Source organism: Rhamphochromis longiceps, linkage group LG3, assembly GCF_057381845.1.
Source record: "Rhamphochromis longiceps isolate RC_006_pf linkage group LG3, R_longiceps_female_GT1.1, whole genome shotgun sequence".
In the NCBI taxonomy this organism is placed as follows: Eukaryota; Metazoa; Chordata; class Actinopteri; order Cichliformes; family Cichlidae; genus Rhamphochromis; species Rhamphochromis longiceps.
This window is the reverse complement of record NC_140559.1, coordinates 69265058-69291232: the sequence shown is the minus strand read 5'-3', so window position 1 is coordinate 69291232 and position 26175 is coordinate 69265058. Positions and strand designations below refer to the sequence as shown.

At 43.2% G+C, this 26175-nt stretch overlaps 1 protein-coding gene and 1 long non-coding RNA gene across 2 annotated transcripts in view; both read right to left on the bottom strand.

The window, feature by feature from the left end:
- The window catches only part of LOC146676553 (protein NLRC3-like), a 464157-nt gene that overhangs the window by 120236 nt on the left and 317746 nt on the right, over window positions 1–26175 (bottom strand). The gene's annotated exons all lie outside the window — the stretch shown is intronic.
- Window positions 20693–24894, bottom strand: LOC146676565 (uncharacterized). Its single transcript, XR_014910555.1, has 2 exons — window positions 22790–24894; window positions 20693–22491 (listed from the first exon to the last, which is right to left on the bottom strand). It is a non-coding gene; the product is annotated as an uncharacterized LOC146676565 (long non-coding RNA).

The window sequence follows — 26175 nt, the reverse complement described above, 5'->3', positions numbered from 1 at the left end:
AAATGCAGGACTCCGAGACGAAATGTAACTAAAACCACAGCTTTTATTGCTGGCATGAAACAAAAACAGAAACCAAACCATGAAACCAAGCAGGAACACACAGGCAGGGTCTGAGGGTACGACGCGACACCAAGCGTGGGAAAACACAGGGCTTAAATACACAGGGTAGTAATGAGGGAATGGGCCACAGAAGGGAGACACAGCTGGGGGAGCTGAACTTCATAGATCTGAAAGTTGACCAATGCATGCATAGTGACAACACATTATTTTATATTATGCTGAAGTCAGTTTTTATCCAATTTTATAACTATATCATATAATAAAGTCTGTTTTGAAGTTTACTATGGTAACAATGCATCTTTTTAGGCTTTTCAGAAACACTGTAACTTCATAGGTATGAACCAACAAACCATTTTTCATCATGACAATAAAAAATAAATCTAAAGGAGATAAACATCACAACTGTTCAACCAAGCATTAAGTCCATTTTGAAACAAAGAACGATGTACACTCAGCCAATCACATGGCAGCAACTCAATGCAGTGTAAAAGGTGAGATGTAAAATAAAACAATTAAAAATATTAATTAATCTTAATCAATCTTAAAATATGAAGCAATCTTCTAACTCCCCTTTACATACAAAGCTGTGGCCAACCTTACAAACCATTTTGAATTTTTTCCAGCCGAGGCGTTCAAAATAACCAAACTGCTAATAGTCACGGTTTAATTTGGGCAGCTGCCTGCCTAATATAATGTAAAATCATCACAATATTTTACACAAAGAGAGTAAATGTATCCTTGTACTCAGCTAAGACAGCTGGGCTGCTGTGGCTTGTGTTTATGTTCAGAGTGACATCTGATTTAAAAGCAGACTGTCATGGTTGCGGCTGTGTGCAGGCAGGATGAGGACCCAAACGCAAGCTCACGGAGGCAGGAATGAACTCAAAACACAGCTTTATTGCTGGAGAGAGAAACCATACAACCTAAACGAGGAAACTATAACGTAATACACAGAGAAACACACGGCCATGAATGAGGGAGAACGCGACACAGAACTGAGGGAGACGCAGACATAAATACACAGAGGGTTAACGAGGGAAGTGGGAGCACACGGGGAACACAGGTGACACTGATAATCATAACAAGACACGGCAGGAGTGAACGCAACACTGACGGGAGACTGTCAAAGTAAAACAGGAAGTACACGGAGGTTCAGAGAGGAGGAGAGACAGCACGGGGAGAGCACGGACATAACGGGCTGGGAAAACATGGAATAAAACTCAAGGAGGGGAAACGAGGGCTCACAGATACACAGAGGGGCACACAGGAGGTAATCAAATAAGGAACATCTTAACAGAAACCATGGCATAAATAAAGAACAACACACAAAACATACGAAAACTAAGAATGCTGGGCCAACATGGCCCAGGATCATGACAGACAGCAAAAGACACTGAGCAGCATATCAGTCAGCATGGGAAAAATGCCATAGATTTAAGGAACCAGGCTAAAATAATTGGTTTCTAGTGGGTTCTATTGTAAGTGCTCTATATTTCAGCATGACATACTGTATGCATCCTACACTGAGAACCCTTGAAGCTGATCATCAGGGTATGCTGTGTACTTCTTACACAGAAGATAAAATAACATGCAGAGATTTTAGATGGTTGTGGTTGGTCCTTACACACAGATGTAAGGTCAAAAAAAAAATCACCCACAATGGATCGTTCACAGACGCTGGTCCAGTGGAACCCACTTCCACAAAGGCTGCACCTGCTCTGGCAGAACAGGAAGCATCAACTACATAGTAGCTATTTTCATAATTAAGACATCAACTATAGGTGTTCCCAAAATGTGCCATGTTGTCTGCACACCTGACAGTTCAATAAGTCCTGTGTTGATTACAGATGGTGGTTGTTTCCAGAAACAGCACTTGCATAAAACAAGTACAGAGCACTTTATGAGCCAACCTGCTTCTTTAATGAGCATTTAGGTTGTTTGTATTCAGTGTTCACAGATAATATGCTCATTAAAAGGGGGGATCCACTATGTCCTTCTTCACAATCCTGTCTGCCAACTTTAAGAAGAAATCAGAGTGACGCAGAAGCTTTAAAACAGTGTTCAGAATAATCAGTGATGCTTTTATCTGAACTGATGACAGATAAAGATGAACGTGAGTGTGGCAGAAGAGTCAGTTCTCCCTCTTTCTTGGAAGTATACAAAAGTCTGTTGTTTATAAAAAGTTAATAAACAAACAACAAGTTCTTACAGAATGAGACGTGAAGCCTGGAGACGAGCAGTTCAGACACGCTGTTATTAAATTCTACCTGAGCAGGTTATAGTTCACCTCAGTTACGGAAGAACAAATAACACTTGGCTCTGGGAGCTTCAGTTTTTATACACTGTCGTAGCACCACCCTAAGCCATCATTTGCATCAACACCTACATCACTAGCCCAGCAGTTCTAAGAAACTTCTCTGTTTGTGGTTCAGAACCTAATGTGACACCAATGAGCACAACAGCATGCAGCTGCAGGTTGTTGTTCATACCTGGCTTTACAATAAAGAGCCATGTTTGCAGGCAGCTGTTTGAAGTTTTGTGTAAAATATCATTTTTATAGAAATAAACCAAATGTGTCTAAATATATTAAGTAAACAATCAGAATAAGAACATTTTGAAATAAAATCCAAAAACTGCATCTGGCTTAGTTTTTGTTGAATAAATAATGACTCTGTGTAATATGTCATGTGTTGTATATGTAAGTTGTATTTGTACAATGAAGCCAGGCTTTCTTTGTGTTAGCTGCCTGACAGAACCTAAAACTCTAGTCAGAGATTGCAGGTGTCACAACAGACATGATCAGCTTTCTCTGTCGATCCTATCTTTCTGTTTCACACTCTGTGCACTCATAGAAAAAAATCTTTAAAAAAAACAATCACATGACTCTTCTTCCACACAACATGATCCCTGAGTGCCGCCTGCTCCAACCAGACATGTTCTCACAGCGACGATGGTGATAATTAAAATCTACAAAGAACGTGATAAACATTATTAAAATGCAGCACTGTTAAAGCAACGTGATTAATGCTGCATTAAAATGAGCCTTTAGCACATAGAGATGATTCAACAGTTTCATTTGACTTCATTGTTTCTAAGGCAGATGCTACACCAGTGAAGGTGCACTTAGTTTTCACACACTGCTTCTGCATTGTGTCTTAGTTTTAGTGGATTAAATAATGACACAGTGTTTGTTTATTTTTCTTTAGTAACAAATGACCTCAGACCAGCTTATAATATTTTATAAACAAATAAGCATAAATGCATAAACTCAGCCTGGAATCACATGGGATAAACATGGGATGTGCATTTTTTTTATTTGTTTTGTGTTACTGAGTCTTGCAAGAATGCCAACCTTACCAGCAGCAGCTTGGTTTTTTTGTTTGTTGTTTTTTTAATTGAATGAGTGCTGAAAGTTGAGCAACAGCTGTGACAACGAGAGAAGATGGAGCCAATCAGAAACAACTGTGAAAATGTACAATATGCAAGCTAAGAAAGCAAAGTGTAGCAATGTTGCCATCATTTTTGTTGTTGTGGGATTTTTTTCAACATTCACTGAAAATCACTTCTCTCATATTTCCTCTTTATTATTTTCATCACTGTTTAAGAAACGTAACAAAGTCTTATAAAGCATCTAAACCAGCATCATGAAGTGATGTTTAAAGATGGCAGCAAGCTCACAGCATCTCTCAACTCAAGAGCAACATTCAAAGTGCACAGGCTGAAGGAAAGTATTGATTTTATCACATGCAATTACAATACGCCTTTTCATCTGTATCTGGATGTACAATGGGTATCGTTGTTTGTCCCAGCAGTTTACAATACAGAATGTGCACGTCTGTGGGGCTTTTATAAAGATTTCTATTTGCATTGATACAATTGCTTGGATCACAAATTGTTCTAACTTGATTAAAGTCACAAATGATAAAGGTATTCTTGCGCTTACAGTTACCATTATTATCTCTGTTTGCTATCAGATCATCACATCCCCCTTGTGGGATCATGTTGATGATCTGCTGGTTTTCTGAACACGTCCGTTAGTCATGCAGAGCACAGTGCCAGAGAGCGCCACCAGCAGGAACATGGAAGCCTTCATTGTATTTCTATATCGAAAAAGTAAACAGAGTGAATATATAAATCAGTATTATTTCATTTCATTTATTAACTTGTTTATTTTTCCATTTTCCTAAATGTTAATCGTGCTTAACTATTAAAGTAAAACTACAGATAGATAGGAAACTCTCTGAAAAGTCAAACTGTTTTCAGTGAGTTTATATATTTGCCAGAGGAAAGGTCAGAATCTGCATATCTGACCACTTTGAATCAATTTATATCTAAACAGAAATCAGTAAAAGTTCAAATCAGTTTATCAATATCCTCACTTATGAGGATATTGATATTCGTATAACTGGAGTTATTATAGATTTTCATACATGACATTTGTGAAAAAGGCGAGGGTGTCAGGGTCCCTGTGTCTACCCGCTCGCCTCAGTGTGGCTACATGTGTTTTTTTGTTTTGATTTTGTCCCCGCTCTCTCCCTCCCTCCTTCTCTCACTGCCTGGGCGGAGCTCATCTGTGGGCTCCTGCCCTTGGCCCACGCACCTGGTGACACCTGTGGCTCATCACCCAACAGTGTTCCAGTCCCCTTATAAGATGGCAGCCCTGTATTTCTCGTCGCTGGACCGTTGCCGACTCTCGTCAGTGTTAACCCCAGCTCAGTTCGTTCTCGTGTTTCCCTAGCGATCTTCTTACAGTAACCTTTTGCATCTCTGTGAATAGATTTCCCTGGACCTGCCCCTGTGTTACCTGAGCGATCAAGTGTGTGAGGATTGGAGCGAGCTTTTGTGTTTCTTGTGGAGTGTGAAGAGGAGCGTGGAGCGTGGATGGAGTGAGGACTTTGGAGCGTGTGTGGACTGCAAGTGTCTTTCCCCCCTCCTGTTCGTGTGTGGATTCCCGGAACCCGTCTTTTCCCCACTGTGTAAATAGATCACCTGGTGCTTCTGTAAATAAAAAACCTTTATTGTTCCCTACTCAGAGCCTACGCGTGAGTCCGTTCAGTCCCGTTGTGACAGAGGGTAAGGACGTAAATCGACTGGTAAAGAGGGACTGGTGAAGAGTCTGCAGCCGCAGCACCGATCCATCTGTCCATCTCCTGTTCCCTTCTCTGATCACTCGTGAACAAGACTGCGAGTTTTGTAACTTAATAAAAGCAGTAATTTGTTTGCCAGAGTGCCCCTTCCACGTCACACCCTGTTCTTTCCTTCTTGTCTTATATGAAAATTCACTTTGTGTAGCTTTTTGGGAAATTGTTAAACTTCAGGAAGATTCTGAACATGCCCCATCGTTTAGCCAGCTCTTTGGAGCTGAGCAGGTTCAGGCCTGTTGTTGTAAGTTTTATAAAACGATCTCATTTAAACGGATAATCCAGCTGAAGCTTCAGACAGCCGTCAGACAGTGAAACACTGCCATCTGCTGGACTCAAATAACAAAGACGCTGCTTTGACGGGTGAGGGAGTTTCAACAAGTCTGCAACGACTCAAGCATCAAACTACAGAACTATTCTAGCGGACATGGTGCTCTAATGACTGCTTCATTAACGCAGCTCAGAAAGGATCAAACATATCAATAAATTTTGAAATTAAAAAATTACTGTTTCACTGCACACACAAACCTTCTCTCATTAGCACAACACTGCCCAGGCCTCAGAGTGTATTCCTTATAGACTATTAAACCTTAGCATGTTATTTTAAAGTCTTACAGGTGAAACAGCCAACCAGTGATCCTAACTGTAATTTAAAATATTCAGCTGCAAAAATGCTTTTAGCAAATAGTTTTTTATGACTGTGCTAAGATTCAATACTAGATTTTTGCTGGTCTGATTAAAAGGTTAAATGTAGAAGTTTGGGGATCATATATTAATACTTCCAAAACAATAAAGTTGTTGTAGAGAATCTATGTTCATTATTGTTGCTCATCATGGAAAGACAAAGACATCAGACTCTGCTGAAAAATTTTACACTCCTACTCTCTGCACACAGCGGTCTGAGGGACCTTCCAGGATCGGGGATTTTATTTATTTTGTTCTTTTTCGGTCTTACTGGTTAGTAGGTTGTGATTTTCTACCTGTTGATCTCTCATTTGGAACATGATTTGCTGTGGAGCAGATTAGGTTCAAAGCATGAGTTGACCTGGCATTATGTCTTGGATTACAAAAAAATCCCACATTAAACCTTGAAGTTAGCCGGATAAGACAGCGTTCTGTTTCACAGTAAAGGCCTCAGAGAGTTGTTGCTAACCAAAGTCTATCTTGTACAGCCACGCAGCATCTAATGACGTTTTGTAACCTGTCACTACAAAGGAGCAGTGAAATGATTGCTGTTTTAGCGCACACACACAGTGTGGTGATCAGTATAAGGACATTAAAGTGATGTTGCAGAAAGCTGCATCTGGTCAGAAGGAAAAAAAACACGCACACTTGGAAGACTTGGCCAGATTTGCACAAAATGAATGGCTGACAGTGGACAGATACAAGGATGTGGATGGTCACACCCTCGTGCATTAAAGAGGCCGTTCACAAAACCAAACACTCAACAGACACAATAAGACAGCTGATCAGTTTGCCTCACTAACTCATCTACACAAGGCGTGTTGTAGAAGTAGAGCAGGGCGATATGGCCAAAAATATTCATCACGATATAAATTTGAAAATGTGCGATAACGATATAACTGACACGAGACAAAATACTTTACAACTCCACTTCATTTGTGCAAAAAACAACAACAATCAATGTATTTTCACTTAAATAAGCAGCTGCTTTTCATGTGCATTAAACTTATATAAAAATGTAACAGTGCAAATGCAAATTCCTCCCTGACAGTTTAACCAAAAGGCATTTCCAGTGGAAACTGGCCGACATATCCTCAGCACAACCATGTATAATATCCACAAAACTTAAAAAGAGGTTAAACAAACACACAGTACAGTAATATTATGTTGAAGCACAGTACGTATCACTCCGCGAGGCTCCTGCCTACGATAGCCGTAATGCTCCAACAATCCATCAAGCGGTGCGGCTTCGTAGCTTAGCAAAGTCGTACTAAAACATTTGACAGATTTTCGAGCGCCGTGCACATAAAATCGTTTCCAGGTCAGTAAACACAACCAGGATTCATACAGTGGCTTGCAAAAGTATTCGGCCCCCTTGAACTTTTCCCCATTTTGTCACATTACAGCCACAAACATGAATCAATTTTATTGGAATTCCACGTGAAAGACCAACACAAAGTGGTGCACACGTGAGAAGTGGAACGACAATCAGACATGATTCCAAACATTTTTTACAAATAAATAACTGCAAAGTGGGGTGTGTGTTCTCCCCCTTTGGTCTGAGTGCAGTCAGTTGCCCATAGACGTTGCCTGATGAGTGCTAATGATTAAACAGAGTGCACCTGTGTGTAATCTAATGTCAGTACAAATACAGCTGCTCTGTGACGGCCTCAGAGGTTGTCTAAGAGAATATTGGGAGCAACAACACCATGAAGTCCAAAGAACACAGCAGACAGGTCAGGGATAAAGTTACTGAGAAATTCAAAGCAGGCTTAGGCTACAAAAAGAAACAACGTCCCACGGAGCACTGTTCAAGCGATCATTCAGAAATGGAAGGAGTATGGCACAACTGTAAACCTACCAAGACAAGGCCGTCCACCTAAACTCACAGGCCGAACAAGGAGAGCGCTGATCAGAAATGCAGCCAAGAGGCCCATGGTGACTCTGGACGAGCTGCAGAGATCTACAGCTCAGGTGGAGGAATCTGTCCATAGGACAACTATTAGTCGTGCACTGCACAAAGTTGGCCTTTATGGAAGAGTGGCAAGAAGAAAGCCATTGTTAACAGAAACCATAAGAAGTCCCGTTTGCAGTTTGCCACAAGCCATGTGGGGGACACAGCAAACATGTGGAAGAAGCTGCTCTGGTCAGATGAGACCAAAATGCAAAATGCTCTGTGTGGAAAACTAACACTGCACATGACTCTGAACACACCAGCCCCACTGTCAAATATGGTGGTGGCAGCATCATGCTCTGGGGGGGCTTCTCTTCAGCAGGGACAGGGAAGCTGGTCAGAGTTGATGGGAAGATGGATGGAGCCAAATACAGGGCGATCTTGGAAGAAAACCTCTTGGAGTCTGCAAAAGACTTGAGACTGGGGCGGAGGTTCACCTTCCAGCAGGACAACGACCCTAAACATAAAGCCAGGGCAACAATGGAGTGGTTTAAAAGCAAACATATCCATGTGTTAGAATGGCCCAGTCAAAGTCCAGATCTAAATCCAATCAAGAATCTGTGGCAAAATCTGAAAACTGCTGTTCACAAACGCTGCCCATCTAATCTGACTGAGCTGGAGCTGTTTTGTGAAGAAGAATGGGCAAAGATTTCAGTCTGTAGATGTGCAAAGCTGGTAGAGACATAAGGCAAACCGGATTATAAGGAGCACTGTCAATTTCCAGAAAAATCAAAGGACTGATTTTTAGAGTGCCTTATTTTCCGAAAAGCACAGTAATAACATAATAACAACGGCCCGCTAGCATGCTCTTGGTTGCTGAGGGCTATGCTGTGGCTGAGCTGCAAGATTAACTCTGCAAAACCAACTTTCATCAAGTAACAGGGCTCTAGAGTGCAACCAATTTGGTCGCAAATGCGAATCCGTGTAAATGACAGCAGGTACACTGATTCCACACAAAGACGTAAACACAGAACGGACCGACGCATCAGAATCAGCTTTGTCTTTCTCGGCTTTCTCACCCGACGGCTCGTAGACGGACACGCTGTCGGAGCTTAGCGATCCTGATGCGTCTGGTCCGCGCTGCGATTACGTCTTCTTGCGCTGATTCTGAGCTGCAGGTTTTGTCTCTCCAACCAAAGTTCACAGAGCCAGCAGCAAAAGAAGCAGCAAACTGCGCTTCACATTTGATCAATGTCATTAATTTTGCTGTTTTGCTTCCACGACTATTAAAATCACACTCCATGCACAGCTAGCTCTCTCTCTCTCTCTCTCTGTACTTCAAGAACAGTTTCCCGTCTCCAATCTCTGTTTTCTGTATTATTCATTCGCTTATTACCCACCAGTCTACCGTTGTTTACAGCGCTGTGGCTGCTGTCTTTTTCTTTTTTTCACTTAAATGACCTCGGACAAGAAAGCCTATTTTTTCTGTTGTTCAATACTGAAGAAATTTAAACTTCATATGCAGAACATTGTAGAATATTTTTAAGGTTATCTGCTATAAAAAGCCAGACCAGGAAAATCTCCATGTTTTTCTGTGTTTTATTCTCAGTTACTTTCACACAAAGGCATCTGCTGTGATGTTCACAATTCTGATGAAGTCAGTACTGATAAATGATCAGAGTTATAATATTTCTGACTGTCTGAGGCTAAGTTGAATCGAATTGGGACTTTGAAAACCGGAATCGAATGGATTATAGAAATCAGTGATGATACCCAGCCCTAGTGAGCAGCCTAGGCACGACAGAAGTGGATGTAGCTGTAATAGGAAAACAACTATTGCTAACTTTTCTGTTAAGTTAAGGCCTGATCCTTCTGAAATTCATAGCCAGTGCTCTGACACGGTGTCATCAATCTTTGAATTCTGAAAAAGCACAGTGTATCCAGAAAAACACATTATATTATATAAATTATTATAAAATTTGTGTGCGCCTAACTTTTTAAAGTTAGGCGTACCGGTACGCCCATGGCAAAAAGTTAGTCTAGAGCCCTGCAGTAAAGACGAGAGTTGGTTTTGAAAGGTGCAAAGAAGGGAGGGATGAGAAGTAAAAAGCAGCTACTGTCAGTCTTTACAGACAGAAGGACTGATTGGCTGTCTGGGAGCCCAACGGATGTTAAAAAAAAGAGAAAAAAAAGTTGAAAACGTTGAAGGTTTGATCATCTACTCCCTCATCTCCATCTCGTTTTTACTCCCACTCATTTCCAGCAGCCGTCTCTGTTAGTCTGCCTTCCCATTTCCATCCTAATGAGGATTTATTCCCACTGAAGCAGCTGCACGGCGCAGGGAAAGAAGACGCAGGAACCGCACGCTGAGTTCATCCACAACTTATGACCTTCCCTGTCTCTCTCCATCCACCTCTCTTCTATCCGTTTAGATGTTTACCTGTCCATGTGACTGTTGACATTAGGAAGCTGTCACTAAACTGCTGTCGCTGCCAATGACTGTCATGTCCCCCTCGAGTGTTAGCCCCCCTCCAGAGCTCTAAAGCACAGGCTTTAATAAGCCCGGCAAGAGAAATGCCAGCTTCCTATGCAGCCTGAGCTGAGAACATTGGAGTGACAAAGAAGAGGGGGGCAAAAGTCTGATGCACACTAGGGCTGCCACGATTAGTCGACTAGTCACGATTACGTCGACTATCAAAATCGTCGTTTGAAGCTTTGTAAGATCACAAAAGACGCAGGAATAAGTAGTAGGATTTAAGAGTGTAATAACGGACTGAAACAGAAGATGGCAGCACTGCATGTACAAGGATGCCAGCTGCCGTTAAACCCCGAAGAAGAAGAAGCTGTGTCCCAGAATTCATAGCGCAGCCCAGCTCAGTTTCCAACAATGGCGGCAGCTAGTTAGTTTTAATATTACTCTTATTATTCTTTCTGGGTCACAAAATAAACGTTTAACATGTTTTCAGGCAAGAGTGTAGCTGTGTAAACCTCAAATATCTGCTCAGTTTATCAAGACACCACATATTTCAAAAGCGCTCCGACGTTTTCAGAGACGTCTGTTAGTCACTAGCTCGATAGCTAGCCGGGAGCAAGGCTCATTAGAGCCCGTGAGAACACCGGAATCCCGGCAAATAGTTTTCAAACCCACCGCCGTCTTTCGCTACTCAGGTTAAACATGATATAAGTCACTTAGATAACTTAAAAATGTTATTGTTTGGCTTTTTTTAGTATTTTATTTGTCCCTGAGCAAATCGGTTTGGCTAAGATTAAAGTTATAGTTTTTACACAGCTGAGTAAACGTCAAGCAGACAACTGATTATCAGAAGTGTGAGATGCTGGAGAATATACTCCGGTGTCCTGTTATATTTTAGATAGCAAGGAGCAGACGGCTGAGGTTATTAAACTTCACCGAAACAATCTGCAAATTTCATTAAAATTTAATAAACTATCATCTTGTCTTTATTTTTAGTTAGCACATACCTGAAACACTTAAAGCTGTAAGCTAATGATAGTTATATAAGAGCAGATGCTGCTGGTGCAATAAGCTGTACGTTTTACGTACAATGGATGATGATCTGATTTAGGGCTGCACGATTTTGCATAAAATGAGAATCACGATTTTTTGGCTTAGAATTGAGATCACGATTCTCTCACGATTTTCTTCCATCCATCCATCCATCTTCATCCGCTTTATCCGAGGCCGGGTCGCGAAGAGGCTCTAAGAAAAGAGGCCCAGACCTCCCTCTCCCCAGCCACCTCCTCCAGCTTATCCGGGGGAACACCAAGGCGTTCCCAGGCCAGCCGAGAGATATAATCTCTCCAGCGTGTCCTGGGTCTGCCCCGGGGCCTCCTCCTGGTGGGACATGCCTGGAACACCCCACCCAGGAGGCGCCCAGGGGGCATCCTTGTCAGATGCCCGAACCACCTCAGCTGGCTCCTTTCGGTGTGGAGCAGCAGCTGCTCTACTCTGAGCCCCTCCCGGATGGCCGAACTTCTCACCCTATCTCTAAGGGAGAGAGGCCAGCCACCCTTCGGAGGAAGCTCATTTCTGCCGCTTGTATCCGCGATCTCGTTCTTTCGGTCACTACCCACAGCTCGTGGCCATAGGTGAGGGTAGGGACGTAGATCGACCGGTAAATTGAGAGCTTCGCTTTTACACTCAGCTCCCTCTTCACCACGACGGACCGGTGCAGCGTCCGCATTACTGCAGCTGCAGCCCCAATCCGTCTGTCGATCTCCGGCTCCTTTTTCCCATCACTCGCGAACAAGACCCCGAGATACTTGAACTCCTCCACTTGGGGCAGGAACTCATCCCCGACCCGGAGTGGGCACTCCACCCTTTTCCGGCTGAGAACCATGGCCTCAGATTTGGAGGTGCTGATCCTCATTCCTGCTGCTTCACACTCGGCTGCGAACCGTTCCAGTGCGAGCTGGAGGCCCTCACCCGATGAAGCCAACAGAACCACATCATCCGCAAAAATCAGAGATGAGATTCTGAGGCCACCAAAGCAAAAGCCCTCCGCCACTTGGCTGCGCCTAGAAATCCTGTCCATAAAAATTATGAACAGAACCGGAGACAAAGGGCAGCCCTGGCGGAGCCCATCACCCACCTGGAACGAGTCCGACTTATTGCCGGCAATGCGACTCAAGCTCTTGCAACGGTTGTATAGGGATCGAATGGCCCGTAGCAATGGGCCAGACACCCCATACTCCCGCAACACCTCCCACAGGACACCCCGAGGGACACGGTCGAATGCCTTCTCCAAGTCCACAAAACACATGTAGACTGGTTGGGCAAACTCCCATGCACCCTCAAGTATCCTCGAGAGGATAAAGAGCTGGTCCAGTGTTCCGCGACCAGAACGAAAACCGCATTGTTCCTCCTGTATCCGAGGTTCAACTAGCGGACGAACTCTCCTTTCCAGCACCCTGGCATAGACTTTCCCAGGGAGGCTGAGGAGTGTGATCCCCCTGTAGTTGGAACACACTCTCCGGTCCCCCTTCTTAAAGATGGGGACCACCACCCCGGTCTGCCAGTCCACAGGTACTGCCCCTGATCTCCACGCAACATTGCAGAGGCGTGTCAACCAGGACAGCCCTACAACGTCCAGAGCCTTCAGGAACTCGGGGCGGACCTCATCAACACCAGGGGCTCTGCCACCAAGGAGTTGTTTAACTGCCTCAGTGACCTCGCCCCCAGAAATTGGCAGGTCATTCCCCTCATCCCCAGACTCTGCTTCCTCCTCGGAAGACGTGTCAGTGGGATTAACGAGGTCCTCGAAGTATTCCTTCCACCGCCTGATAATTTTCTCAGTCGACGTCAGCAGCGCTCCGCCAGCACTATACACAGTGCAGGTAGAGCACCGCTTTCCCCTCCTGAGACGCCTGACGGTTTGCCAGAATCTCTTCAAGGCAGTCCAGAAGTCTTTTTCCATGGCCTCTCCGAACTCCTCCCACACCCGAGTTTTTGCTTCAGCCACTGCCCGAGCCGCATTCCGCTTGGCCTGTCGATACCTGTCGGCTGCCTCCGGAGTCCCACAGGCTAACCAAGCCCGATAGGACTCCTTCTTCAGCCTGGTGGCTCCCTTCACCTCTGGTGTCCACCATTTGGTTCGGGGATTACCACCACGGCAGGCACCAACCACCTTGCGGCCGCAGCTCAATGCAGCAGCTTCGGCAATGGAGACGCTGAACATGGTCCATTCGGACTCAATGTCCCCAGTCTCCCTCGGAATGCTGTTGAAGCCCTGCCGGAGCTGTGCGTTGAAGATCTCGCGGACTGGGGCCTCTGCTAGACGTTCCCAGCACACCCTCACTACGCGTTTAGGTGCACCAGGTCTGTCCAGCGTCCTCCCCCGCCACCTGATCCAACTCAATGATCATTTCAAGTGTGGTTGTTTCATGGAAACAGAGAGCAGACTGCAACATCTGTGACAGCCACCTCTAACACTCTGATGGACGTGTGGACAGCAATGCTGCCTTGAACAGTACCAATGTTTCAGGGGTGATGACGTTTTTGGGAGGGACATCTACATCCTGACATATCAAGGTTACGTTACTTTTACGTAAATTTGCTTTACAGAAAAATAATAGCGTTTGTCATCCCTTCACAAACACACACATCGATTTAAACCTGACAGACACATATTTGGAAATTAGACGCGATGAATCAAATCAGAAAAACAGTTATTAGTTATTAAGTTTAGTGACGGCAGCAGGGACAAAGCTGCTTTTATAAGACTTTGTCCTGCATCATTCTCATGATAAAACAGACTCAATGGCCCCAAGATATTTATATGACTGCACTTGCTCAGGTTTGTCCGGATTTCAAACTGTTCTAAAAGTCTTTTGATTGAAATCTGGGGCTGTGTTATTGAAAGCAGCAGAGAAATCGATGAACTGAAGTCCTTTACTCTCTACATGTTTGACAATCAGGTGAAGTAGAATCAAAAGCGCGTCCTCCACTCCTCTGTTGGGCTCATGTGCAATCTGCATTGAATCAAGCTGAAGTTCAGTGTCTTCCATAATCACATTTCTGATGATTTGTTCAAAGACTGAGGTGAGGGCAGCAGGCCTGAAGTCGTTTAGAACTTTTGGACGACTAGATTTAGGACCAGGAACCACAACAGCTTCTTTCCCAAGAGAGGGCATGAACGATTTATTCAGAATAACCTAAAATATAGGACTGAGTTCTTGAGCACAAGTGTAGGAGCCATATGAGTTGTTCCTTTTTGTTTTGGATTAAGAGGGTTGGTTTAAATGCACACCTTGTATTGGTGCACGGGTGTGGGGCGTGACTCGTGGGCGTGTTAGGTGATAAATGTGGTTGCACTCACCTGATGAGCAGAAAGGTCGGGTGAGCATGAGGGGAAACCTGTTGACCCCAGCTTGAGTCATTTTGATGCATTTTTGGCTGTAACTTGATGTATGTTTTATGCACTAATTGATGCCATAGGCCGATGTTGTAGTTTGGTGTAGTAATTGGTGTAATTCTTTGTGAGTTGCAGTCATTGTGTTTGTGCAGTCTGTGCATTTGTTTAATAGTTCGATGTGCTGATTTGTATAGTGGACAGTAACATGTGGAATTAAAGGAGCAAATAGTGCAGAAGTGCATCTCATGTGTTTGTTGTTGTCGTCATCAGCGTCCTCATGTTTAGCCTGCTGCGGCCATTTGCGGGAGGAGCCACAACAACTTGTCAACAGAAGAGTTTGTAGGTTTTATTAGATTATTTATATATAGTTTTATTGGTGAGAGTTTTATGGTTCGCTGTTGCCTTTTAGAGTAAGCCTGTGGCTTCACACAGCTGTTTCAATCAGGAGTCTTATTCCCCTGTTAGGTTTCAGCAGTTTCACCTGCATTAGGCGTTGTACTGATTTGCTTTCTATTGTGCATCAGGCGGCTGAAGCCATTGGCTTGGGAGTACCGCCGCAGTTTGTGTTTAAGACAGTTTGTCTTCCTCACAGCTGACGGTATGGAGGTACATAAATACCCATCGCCAGTATGTACGGAAGACTAGGCTGGGTTAGCTAGGTTTAACAGGCAGATTAGTGGGGATGTTACTCCTGTTAATTGTGTGTGTCCAAGGTTTATTGAAAGGAACGTCATTAATTTGATGTGTTGGAATGAAGCTCTGTGGCATAGGTGCAGTTCAGCGTTTGGATTTTGTAATATTTGAGTTATGAGTTATGTGAGTTATGCAAACAACAAAGTTTTTTGCAGCTGTTCACCTAAAAATGCAGCCAAGGCGTTTTTAAAATAAACATTTCAAACTATTTACAGAACAATCAGCTGTTCGGCATCAAATCTGATGCCACACAAATTATTTGTGCCACTGCAAAAAATAATTTCTGTCCACTATGAGATAAAGGAGAACAACAGCCTGATACCTGCAGGCCTGACAACAGCAGATGTATCACTCCACATCAGCCACGCCGCTTTGCTAGCTAAAACACATAAGGACGCTGTCATAGCCTGTCAACCATGTTGATTAGCTGCGTATATACACGAATGTGAATCGCATCATTGGCTGGACTATGGGATAAGGTGGCATCATTCTAATCGCATACAGGAGCAGCCGGACACTTACTGACTATTAACTACTCGATTTAAATCAAGACGCAACCTCTCGCGCTTTCTCTCTCTCTCACACACACACACACACACACACACACACACACACACACACACACACACACACACACACACACACACACACACACACACACTTTCTAACAGCCATCTTCAAGATAAAACAAATCAAGCTCCAATAACTAGTGAAAAATGTAAAAACTCTCCAAGACATCTGGATTAACGTTAAATCCTAATAACTGTGAACTCTTTGCCATAAATGATAAACTGTAAGATTCCTGTTAAATCAGAAATAAGATATTTGGAAATTCATCTCACAAAGGACCAAAAAGTAAATCGGTCGTTGAACGTGGAGAAGAAACTAAAAGAATTCAAGACCAAACTGAACTCTGGGCTTTTGTCACGGTTCTGGGTCATTTTGACCCAGCATTTTCAGTTCTTATATTACTTTGTATTATGGTTTGTATCCCGATGCTTTTGTTTATTGGTATTCCATGTTTCTGTTATTCTTAGTGAGGGATTAGTTCTTAGGTTGTGTCTCGTGTTTAGTATAGGTTCAGTGTCAAGTCTGCGTCTGTTTCTTGTTTCCTGTTTTATTGTGAAGGGTTGTCTCATGTCAGTGGCTGTATCCCAATTCAGGGTCTGCAGCCTTAAAGTACGCATTTCAAGGCCGATTACGTCACAGCGGCGCGCCGAAGGCTGTCCCAATTCAAAGGCTGCTCCAAATGCGGCTGTGAAATGCGTCCTTCATTTCCCTGAATTTTAAGGCTGTGGCAGTGTAGACTTCGTGGCCCAACATATCCCAGAATGCATAGCGCGGCGGTGGGTGTGGATAATTTAGCCGAAAAATGGCATTAAAACGGATCTCCAATGTGCACTGGACGACAGGAGGGGGAAATCCTTGTGAAAGTGGCCAAAAGACACGAAAAAGGTTACGGCAAAAACAACTAATCATCCGTGTGGATACTAACTCACTCGCCTGGCTAGTGCGCTGCAGAGAGGACGTGAGTAACATCAGTTCTTTTAAGTGAAGGATGTTTTTGAAAATACTGAGAAAATGTCAGGAGGCGTTGGACAAATGGACATTTTTGATAATGGCAAAGAGGATTGAACAACATATGTGGTGAGAGATGAACAATATTGTCTGGCTAACAAAATAGAGGATGAGAAGAAAGTTGCTGTGTTCCTGAGTGTCATGGGAGGAAAAACATACAACTTGTTGCGCAGCATCAAACAAAAACTAAATGTGCAAAAGAGACCGAAAGCTGCATGAAGTAACTGAGAAAGACTCAAATGATTCTCAGGAGGATTTGGCATGCCTGGAGCTGTACACAATGCAAGAGAAAGACAATGATGCAATATGGCTCACACCAAAAATACCAGAGGTTGAGTTACAGATGGAACTGGACACTGGGTCTGCCCTCTCACTGATCTTATATGAAGATTACAGAGACAAATTCCCCAATCTGAAACTGAAACACACCTCGGTGAAACTGAAAACATACACAGGTGAAAGAATAACTCCTCTGGGAAAAGTGAAAGTGGAATATGAGAAAAAGAAACGCAACCTGGAACTTTATGTCAATGAGACTGGAACGAGGCCCGAGTGCACATTCTGTGGATGAAAGACTGAAACAGAAACTTAATAACCATGCCCAGGTGATCAAAGATGGAATCAGCACCCTGAAAAATATTAAAGCACAGATCATACTGGAGGACAATGCAAAACCAAGATTTCACAAGGCACGTCCTGTACCTTATGCTTTATGCCCCAAAGTCGAAGCAGAGCTCCAGCGCTTGGAAGAGCAAGGAATACTCACCAAGGTGGAATGGTCAGATTGGGCTACACCAATAGTGTCAGTAAGCAAGAAAGCAAGTGACAGAGTGCAGATCTGTGGTGATTTTAAGGTTTCAGTGAACCCAGTTCTCCACATAGATCAGTACCCACTTCCGCAGATAGAAGACATATTCACAGCAGTCGCAGGTGGCAAACACTTTTCAAAAACTGACCTTGCCCAGGCTTATCTCCAGTTGGAAGTAGAAGAGACATCCAGGAAATATCTGGTGATAAACACTCACAAAGGCCTATATCAGTACAACAGGCTGGTATTTGGTATCGCCAGTGTCCCAGCAGTATGGCAACGTGCCATGGATCAGGTCCTACAAGGCATTCCAGGAACAGTGTTTTCTGGATGACATAATAGTCACTGGTGTTGATGAGGAGACTCATCTGGCTAACCTAACAGCAGTCCTGGCCAGGCTAGAAAAATATGGATTGAGAGCAAACAAAAACAAATGTGAGTTCTTCAAGGATGCCATTGAGTATTGTGGACACAAGATCGACAGACATGGGCTCCACAAAACTGAGGACAAAGTTGAAGCAGTCCTGAAGGCACCAGACACTAAAAATGTGAGTCAGCTACGTTCATTCTTGGGCTTAATTAATTATTACCACAAGTTTCTACCAAACCTTTCAACAGTCCTGCACCCGCTGAACTCTCTGCTGCAACAAAATGTCAAATGGAAATGGACAAAAAACTATGAAGAGGCATTTAATTTAGTTAAGTTAAGCAGCTCATTACATCAGAGGAGGTTCTGACACACTTTGACCCCAAGCTACCACTTCGCCTCGCCTGTGATGCCTCACCATATGGCATTGGTGCCGTGCTATCTCACAAAATGCCTGATAGATCCGAACGACTACTTGCCTTTGCCTCAAGGTCCCTAAATGCAGCCGAGCACAACTATACGCAGATAGACAGAGAAACACTCAGTCTAGTGTGGGGAGTGAAGAAGTTTAATCAGTATTTATATGGACGACACTTCACCCTGATCACAGACCACCGACCGCTGGTGTCCATTGTTACGTCTGGTTCAGTTTGGGTAAGAAGGAAAAACAGCCGAGTCCGTGTAGGTGACAAACATAGTGATTTTATTACATGCTTCTAAGACAGAAGCATGGGAAGACAAGCGTACAGCCACAGATCTTCAAAGAGTGGACCGTTCCCCATCCTTATATAAACCCATGATGACATCACACAGTTAGACCTTACTGGAAATGATAACAGTCTCCCCATAGTCCAAAGTTCTCCTTATACAAACATCAGATGATACTTTAGAGAAAAGCAAGTGTGTGACATGTCATGTTGTGCAGCTCTGTGAGCCTGTGTGTCCAACTAGAGAATGTCCTGACATGACCTCCCTGTGTAAATAAGGGTAAACGTGCGTGTTTACATAACTCTCTATGTGCATGTTCTGATGTAGGCCTGCAAATGAATTAGAACAAGGTCCTGCTAGACCCTCCAGTTATGGACGGTGAATACAATGCTGTGGATACCATTTGAGACTTGATTACAATGATGATAATATGCATACATTAATCTTTACTCAGATTACCATAGATATAAAACAAAGATTATACTGTCATCAGATTCCACAATGGTAAATGATTAATGATTGATACTTCTAATTATAACTGTGATCATAAGAATACAAAATAAAATATCTCCTGGTCACATTCCTCCTCTTTGGGCTGGCTTGCCAGCCCAACTCACACCAGGATTTGTCTCCAAACCAAACAAACACGTTATGACACTTATCAACCCCAACACCTCCGTTGTTTTCCAATTTTCCCACAACCCAGCTGTTCTTTTAGCTTCAGACTCGAGTTTCAGCCTGTCACGCTTCAGGCCCCTTTACCACCTCCTCTTGGAGTGAAGAAACGCCCTCGGATTCTTCTTTCTTCGACTTCCGGGGTAGACCACCCTTCAGTCGTTACACAGATCTAGGGATTATTCTGCCCCACTTTCAAACAAAGAACTGTGTGTTTGTTGTCCGTTGTCACCGCCGTGTCCCCCTTTTTGCCAAAAGCCTCTCGAACCTCGTTGGTCTCTGGTGTTCCTAGTTTTGGCCAACCCCTTCCTGGTTATCGCTGTGGTTATGGGGTCCATCTTCTCAAGGAGCCCCAAGGCCATGACACTTGACCCCAGTTGCTGTGAAGGGTCCCCATATCTCCGTGTCCCCGTCTGGTGTCTGTTCCCTTCTCTGCAAGAGACAGAAAGCCAACACCTCTCCTGCGCTGGCTCTCCTAACCTAATGTTGTTGACTTTGTTTATTCCAATCCTATGCTATGCCTATGTGTGTAAGCGTGCATGCACTTAACCCTCTGCACGTGAAGTCAATAGCTCCAATATATCAATCCGATCCGTTGTCGGATGAAGCTTTTGACCTTCACAGACTAAGTGCCAGCTCCTTATAAGCACATTTGCAATGTGTGTATAAAAATGAACAACAGACCTCAAACAAATTGGGCATTCTTAATTCTAACTTGAGTGTAGTACTCAGTTTCTGATCATCTAATTATGCTTCTCACTGGTCCCCTAAATTGTCTATAAACCTTTAATTTTGCCATACCTAAATTATTAAAACACAGACCAAATCATAGACCCCCTATATAGCTTTTGCCTTTATGAGCACACTTCAATAATGAGCAACAACCTGCAATCTGTACCAAAAATCTTCATGGTCACACCTGCAATTAAAGATCAGATGCACTTTATACCTGTTTTAATTCTTCCTTATATAGAACCTCCTCAGTTTCAGGTTAGTTGCGATTAGTCTCAATTAATTGTTCTAGTTGTATTTTGCAATTCAGCTAAAAAGCAAACCTGTTAAAGCAAACAGCTTATTTACAACCACCTGCAAATCATAAGAGTAATAAAAGATTCAGCACAACAGACAAGTATCATGTTCAGGTTTCTCCAATCATTAAATCACTTTTATTGCCACAATTTGTTTTATTCACACTTGGGCAATATCACTCCAAGAGAGAGAGAGAGAGAGAGAGAGAGAGAGAGAGAGAGAGAGAGAGAGAGAGAGAGAGAGAGAGAGAGAGCCCCTAATGGCCAGTTAGTGGGCTCTAGGTTAAACTGTCCCCAAATTAGTTATTTGTTATTATTACTTGTTTTCATGTCACTTGTCTGTTTTCTACTGCACCCTTCTCACCAAAGCAAAGCAAACATTAGCAGCATATTGACCGTAGTCAGCCATCCACATCCCATAGGTGCTATAAAAAGATTTCCTGTAAAAGAATCACACATAAATTCATCCACCCTCTTGTTCTATCTCGGTGGAGGTTAACCTTAAGTCGTAGTCAAGTCTTGTCAGCTTTTACCAGTCAGTCCGTTTGTTTTATTTCCAGTCTTTCATCCATTCATTCATTCATTCATCCATTTTTCTTTCTTTGCTGATAGTGGAAACCATCGCCGCATTTAGATTTCCGCCCTCAGCAAAATGACGTCATTTCAAAAAGAAAAAGAAGAACTTGAGATCGGATTACCTCGCTGAATCCTTTTTTGGGCAGGGACTCTTATTTTCTACTTGTCCCCATAAGTGGTTTCCTCCAGAGCCAATTCTAATGCGGAGAAACTCACTTACAACAATTTTCTCGCCGACGTGTAATGCTTGTAATTTCCGATGTGCAGATCTGCTTAAAGAAAAGATTCACAAACAAAAATCAGTGCACTGTTCAAAATATAAAACAAAATAAAATGAAAGATAACAAAAACAAAAATACCAACGCCCGGGTCTTAGGACTTGTCACTGAATATTCCTCCCATCAATAAAAATACCCACCTAAACCTACACAGAGTCAAATCAACACCACCTCAACCTTTTCATATTCCTAAACCTATATGTTTTGCGTTCGTGAAACAAAATAGAACCGTTTCCATATTAAGTAATTTGAGCTCTTGAAATGTTTTAATTCTCTTAATTCTGCCAGTTTATTTCAACACTTATTCAATGTCTTTTATTCAACTGCTACTTGGTCACTCAAATCTTAGCTGTTCAAATTGCCTAGAGTTCAACAAAGTCTAGATCCCCGTTATCATGAAACTTGAACGGGTGTACAATGATTTACTTACAGTAATTTAGAATCATCACTCAACCTAGCTCTACTACTGGCACTGCGTGACTTTTCTCACACTGGAAACCAGAATTTAGTACAGAACTTTAATACCTCAGGCAATCGTGTTCAAGGGCTGCCCCCCCCTTTCTCTTCTTCTTTGTCCGTGTGTTCCTCCTTTTATTAAATCTCCATCACAATGATGTGGCGCTCTGAAATAAGACTCACACTGTTAATTCATCGTTTTCACTCTGCACCACTGCTCAGGCTCTTTTCTTTTCTTTTTGGTGTACAGTAAACAATTGAGTCGAGGCCTTAAGCCCCAGATATCTCGCACAGGCATCGTTTTCATAACCAAACCGCTCTGGACTCTGCTCCCCAGACCACACAAATGCCCTCTGGGCTTATTATTGTAACAGATTCTGTATTTGGATTTGTTGTGTGCAGCATTGAGCCTTTGTTAATAAAGCATTCTTCATTGCAGCAGCTGGAGCATTGTGTGTCACTTCTTAGTGTATTGAATCAACATTTTGATTTTGGTGCATGGGTGTGTATCAGTTTTCACTCACTCAACGAGTGCATAAGTGTTCATGTGTGTGTTTCTCTTCATTCTAAGTCGGCGGATGCAGAAGTGTGTGTTTGTGTGTTTGTATTCATCACCTTCCTGCTCTGTTGTTTGGGTAAACCAGCGGCCTGACGCATGCCCTGGGGTCCTCCCCTCCTCTTTGGGTCTGTTTGCATCCGTTGTTGCAGCTGCCTGCATCTTCTCCTTGTAACTTGACCCTTTTGCTTCTGTAGCTCCTTCCGGGCTTGCTCCTGCTGTTGGAGCTTTGCATCAGGTCTGGCGACCTCCTGCTCCAGCAAGCTTCCGCCTGATTACAAGTCCTGTACGTGAAACTCCAAGTCTGACTGATGAGTTCAATTAGCAGCCAGCTCCTCCGGAGCCATGCTCAATTTCTGTTCTCATGCCTTGAGCTCTTACTGAGGACAAAAACCTCAGAGTCTTTTCCTTCCACGTCAGATTGGAGTCTGTTTATGTTGTCCTTACTTTGCTCCACGGCCTTCTGCAGCTCTGCTGTTCGGCTCTTCTCAGAGGTCAGCATTCTTTTGCTCACCCTCCCTTTTCCTCCGGGCTTAATGCGCGTCTCGTCACAGCTCTGTCAGCTGACGCAGCCTGGGAATTTCCCCCGTGTAGTGAAACGGGCTTTAGGTTTAGTGCTCTCCGTCTCTGCTGCATGAGATCGCTTTTTTTTTTGCAGCACTGTTGACATCCTCAAGTTGTTGTTGTGAGTCCAGCTGCTGTGGCCTTCAGGGGTCAAAGGGTCAAAGATAGTCGCGGAGAGGGCAACGATGGTAGAGGGGAGGGTAGGAGTCCAGGTCAGCTTCGGCTTTCAAAAAAAACAAAAACAGAACAAAACAGGCGAACAGGAAAATGATGTTGTGTTGGCTGTGCTGTGTTGGCTGTGTTATCCCGAGAGGGGAGAAACAACGAGATCTCCCTTCCCCCCTTTTTTTTTTTTTGTTTTTTCTCACCACATAATCAACTCATAACCCCCCAAGTTGACAGGACAACACAGGTACGTGTTAAAATTCTTAAGATCCTGTTTAGAAACCTAAAAAGGAATTTTCTACCATTCAGTAGTCCTTTGTCTCAAACAATCAACAAAACATGTCCCAATTCGACCCTTTTAACCACTAAATTTGTCGTGTCCTCACTTAATCATCAGACCAGTGTCTTTGTCTTTTGACGTTAAGTTGTTGTCTTGCAACCCAGAGAGTTTATTTGTCAGTAATGTAAAAACTATATCATTTAAAAACAGGTGTATGTTAAGTGTCGCTACTTTAACCTTGCATGTACGTGCACATGTATGTAAGCTGTTTCTTCATTGCATGTATGGGTGCGTCTGTATATAGAATAGAATAAAATAGAATTCAACTTTATTGTCATTGCACATGCACAGGTACAGGGCAACGAAATGCAGTGTATGGGTTAATTTAACTTCTTCTCAAATGAGGCATTTCTCTAACACGCACATGTGTCTGTTCCTCACACTTCTCATACCTTTCTCTGGTTGTGTGTGGTTTTATTTGTTTCAGTCATTTACCAGGAACATCTTTTCCTTTTCTCCATGTCTTCCGCCAGAGGTTAACACTGGTGAGATTCAGGGACACAGCACCCAGAGCAGTTCAACGAGAAAAACCTGCCTAAAACTTCATTCTCTCTTCTTTTTTTTTTTTTCCGGGAGGGGTAGGGACAACTCTGGTGTCCAGCCGTGAATTTTTAGCCAAAGCTTGGCCTGTCTTCTGCTGCCGTACTCAGGTTTCCAGGTTAAGAAAAAACACCTGTATGAAGACACTAAACATACATTTAGTATTTGTATAAACATAACTGCCTAAATTATTGAACTGAACCAAGGATCAGTTGAAGACCTTATAAATCCTGCTTCATTTCCCGTATTTATCACTCACTCCTAGTCTTGAGGAGGGTAGATTTAACTCTTTACTAACTTTAAACCCCACAAGTAAAAATTTCATATGTTCTTGACTGCAAACACAAAAACTGCTTGATGTTATTACTAATCATTTTCCTCCACAACACTCCAAATCCTGTTCTCTCTTGTGTCCAGCAGGGGAATAAGGTGACCTCTACTCTCACTGCTTCCCCAGTCAGAGACAATATCTCACTCACACTTCCACACTTTATTGTTTTCCCTTTTTCTTGACTATTATTATTTCACAGAAAATCAACTGACCTACTTCTCCTTCCTCTTCTGTCATGCAGAAAGTCACACACACACAGCACTCGGCCCCCACCTTGTCTTTCTCTCACAGACACACCTACACACACACACACACTCTAATCGTCCTTTCACAACAAAACTTCACAAACGTCCACTGCAACAGTTTTAAGCACGCAAAGCCAGCGAAAATTCACTCTCACATTCACTTCCCTAACAACTACAAAGTTTTCACATAGAAAAATAATCCAGACAATCTACCATGCACCGTTTTCCCTCCTTATACGAGAGGTTCAACCAACTTTTAAAAGCTTTATTTACACAACATCAAATGAAGCACAGATCTCTGCCTTTTCCAGGTAGAGAAGAAATACGACCCAACTAAAAAATCACCCAGCAATCACACAAAGTTCTCAAATCAAATCGTTTTTTCACACTCAACAACACAAGACAGTTTATACAATTTACACTTTTAAATGCACACACACACACGGGTAATTTATATACAATATACACACGGGCCCGTATAAACACACCGCATGCCAGAACCACTTATCTCGTTTGTTTCTCTAGCGGTGTTCCTATACTTTAGACTGATTTATAAGCATCTATAGCCCAGGGCCGCGCCCTTGCTGGTCAATTAACGTTTCAAGTACGCCGCCTTGAAAACGGTCACATTACTAAATTCTACTTAATTTATAACCGTTTCCCGCAGCTGGAAAGGAGCTCCACCTCTGGCGCTAGTATCAAACCCACGCCTTCAGCTATACTTAAAACTCACAAGGCAGCCACGTTAAAAGGTCCCGGCCGGGTCCGCGACCCTGTCGATCAAAAAATGCAGTATAAGACAATCACCCATTGATTGTCTAGCCTTTTTTTTTTTTTTTTGACGGGAGTCCGAATCCCCGCGGAAGGCCAACTCCGGGCTAAAACCTAACCACGCGTCCGCGATTAGGGGTCAGTGCCACCTGCTGGACGAACTGCATTCCTAGGAGAGCACGTCTCCAGTCCTAAATAAATTTACTTGTTTTAAAAGCCTCACGGTGAGCTCTCAGCCCCCCCCGTTTAATTATCTGAAGCCCAAAACCGCGTTTTTGCTACCCAATTAAAACCAAATGCCCTACACTACCGATTGACTGGCTGGCATTCCCAGTCAACCCACATTTAAACCTCTTAAACCGTATTTATTTGTTTCCACACACCTTAAACCGTATTAACTTAAACACATAACTTCTTAACTCAAAATTCACCCCCAAAATAAACAGCAATGAATTTAGTCAGACTACTATGCTCTATTTTAAAACTAATTACTCAAGATCACTATGGACCAACGCCAGAAGCCCAGACTGAGTGAATATTATTTAATTAAATTTAGTTTTAACTTCCAATATAGCGCCTTTGGATAAAAATCAACAGGTGGCACTCACCTTTTTTTATGTCGCCTGGCGTCACTCAGATAAGCTGCTGGCCTCCGCCCCTGTTTGTCACCCACACGATAGCTGCAAGCTCCCCTCTCCCCCAACCGGGTTTCGGCACCAAGTTGTTACGTCTGGTTCAGTTTGGGTAAGAAGGAAAAACAGCCGAGTCCGTGTAGGTGACAAACATAGTGATTTTATTACATGCTTCTAAGACAGAAGCATGGGAAGACAAGCGTACAGCCACAG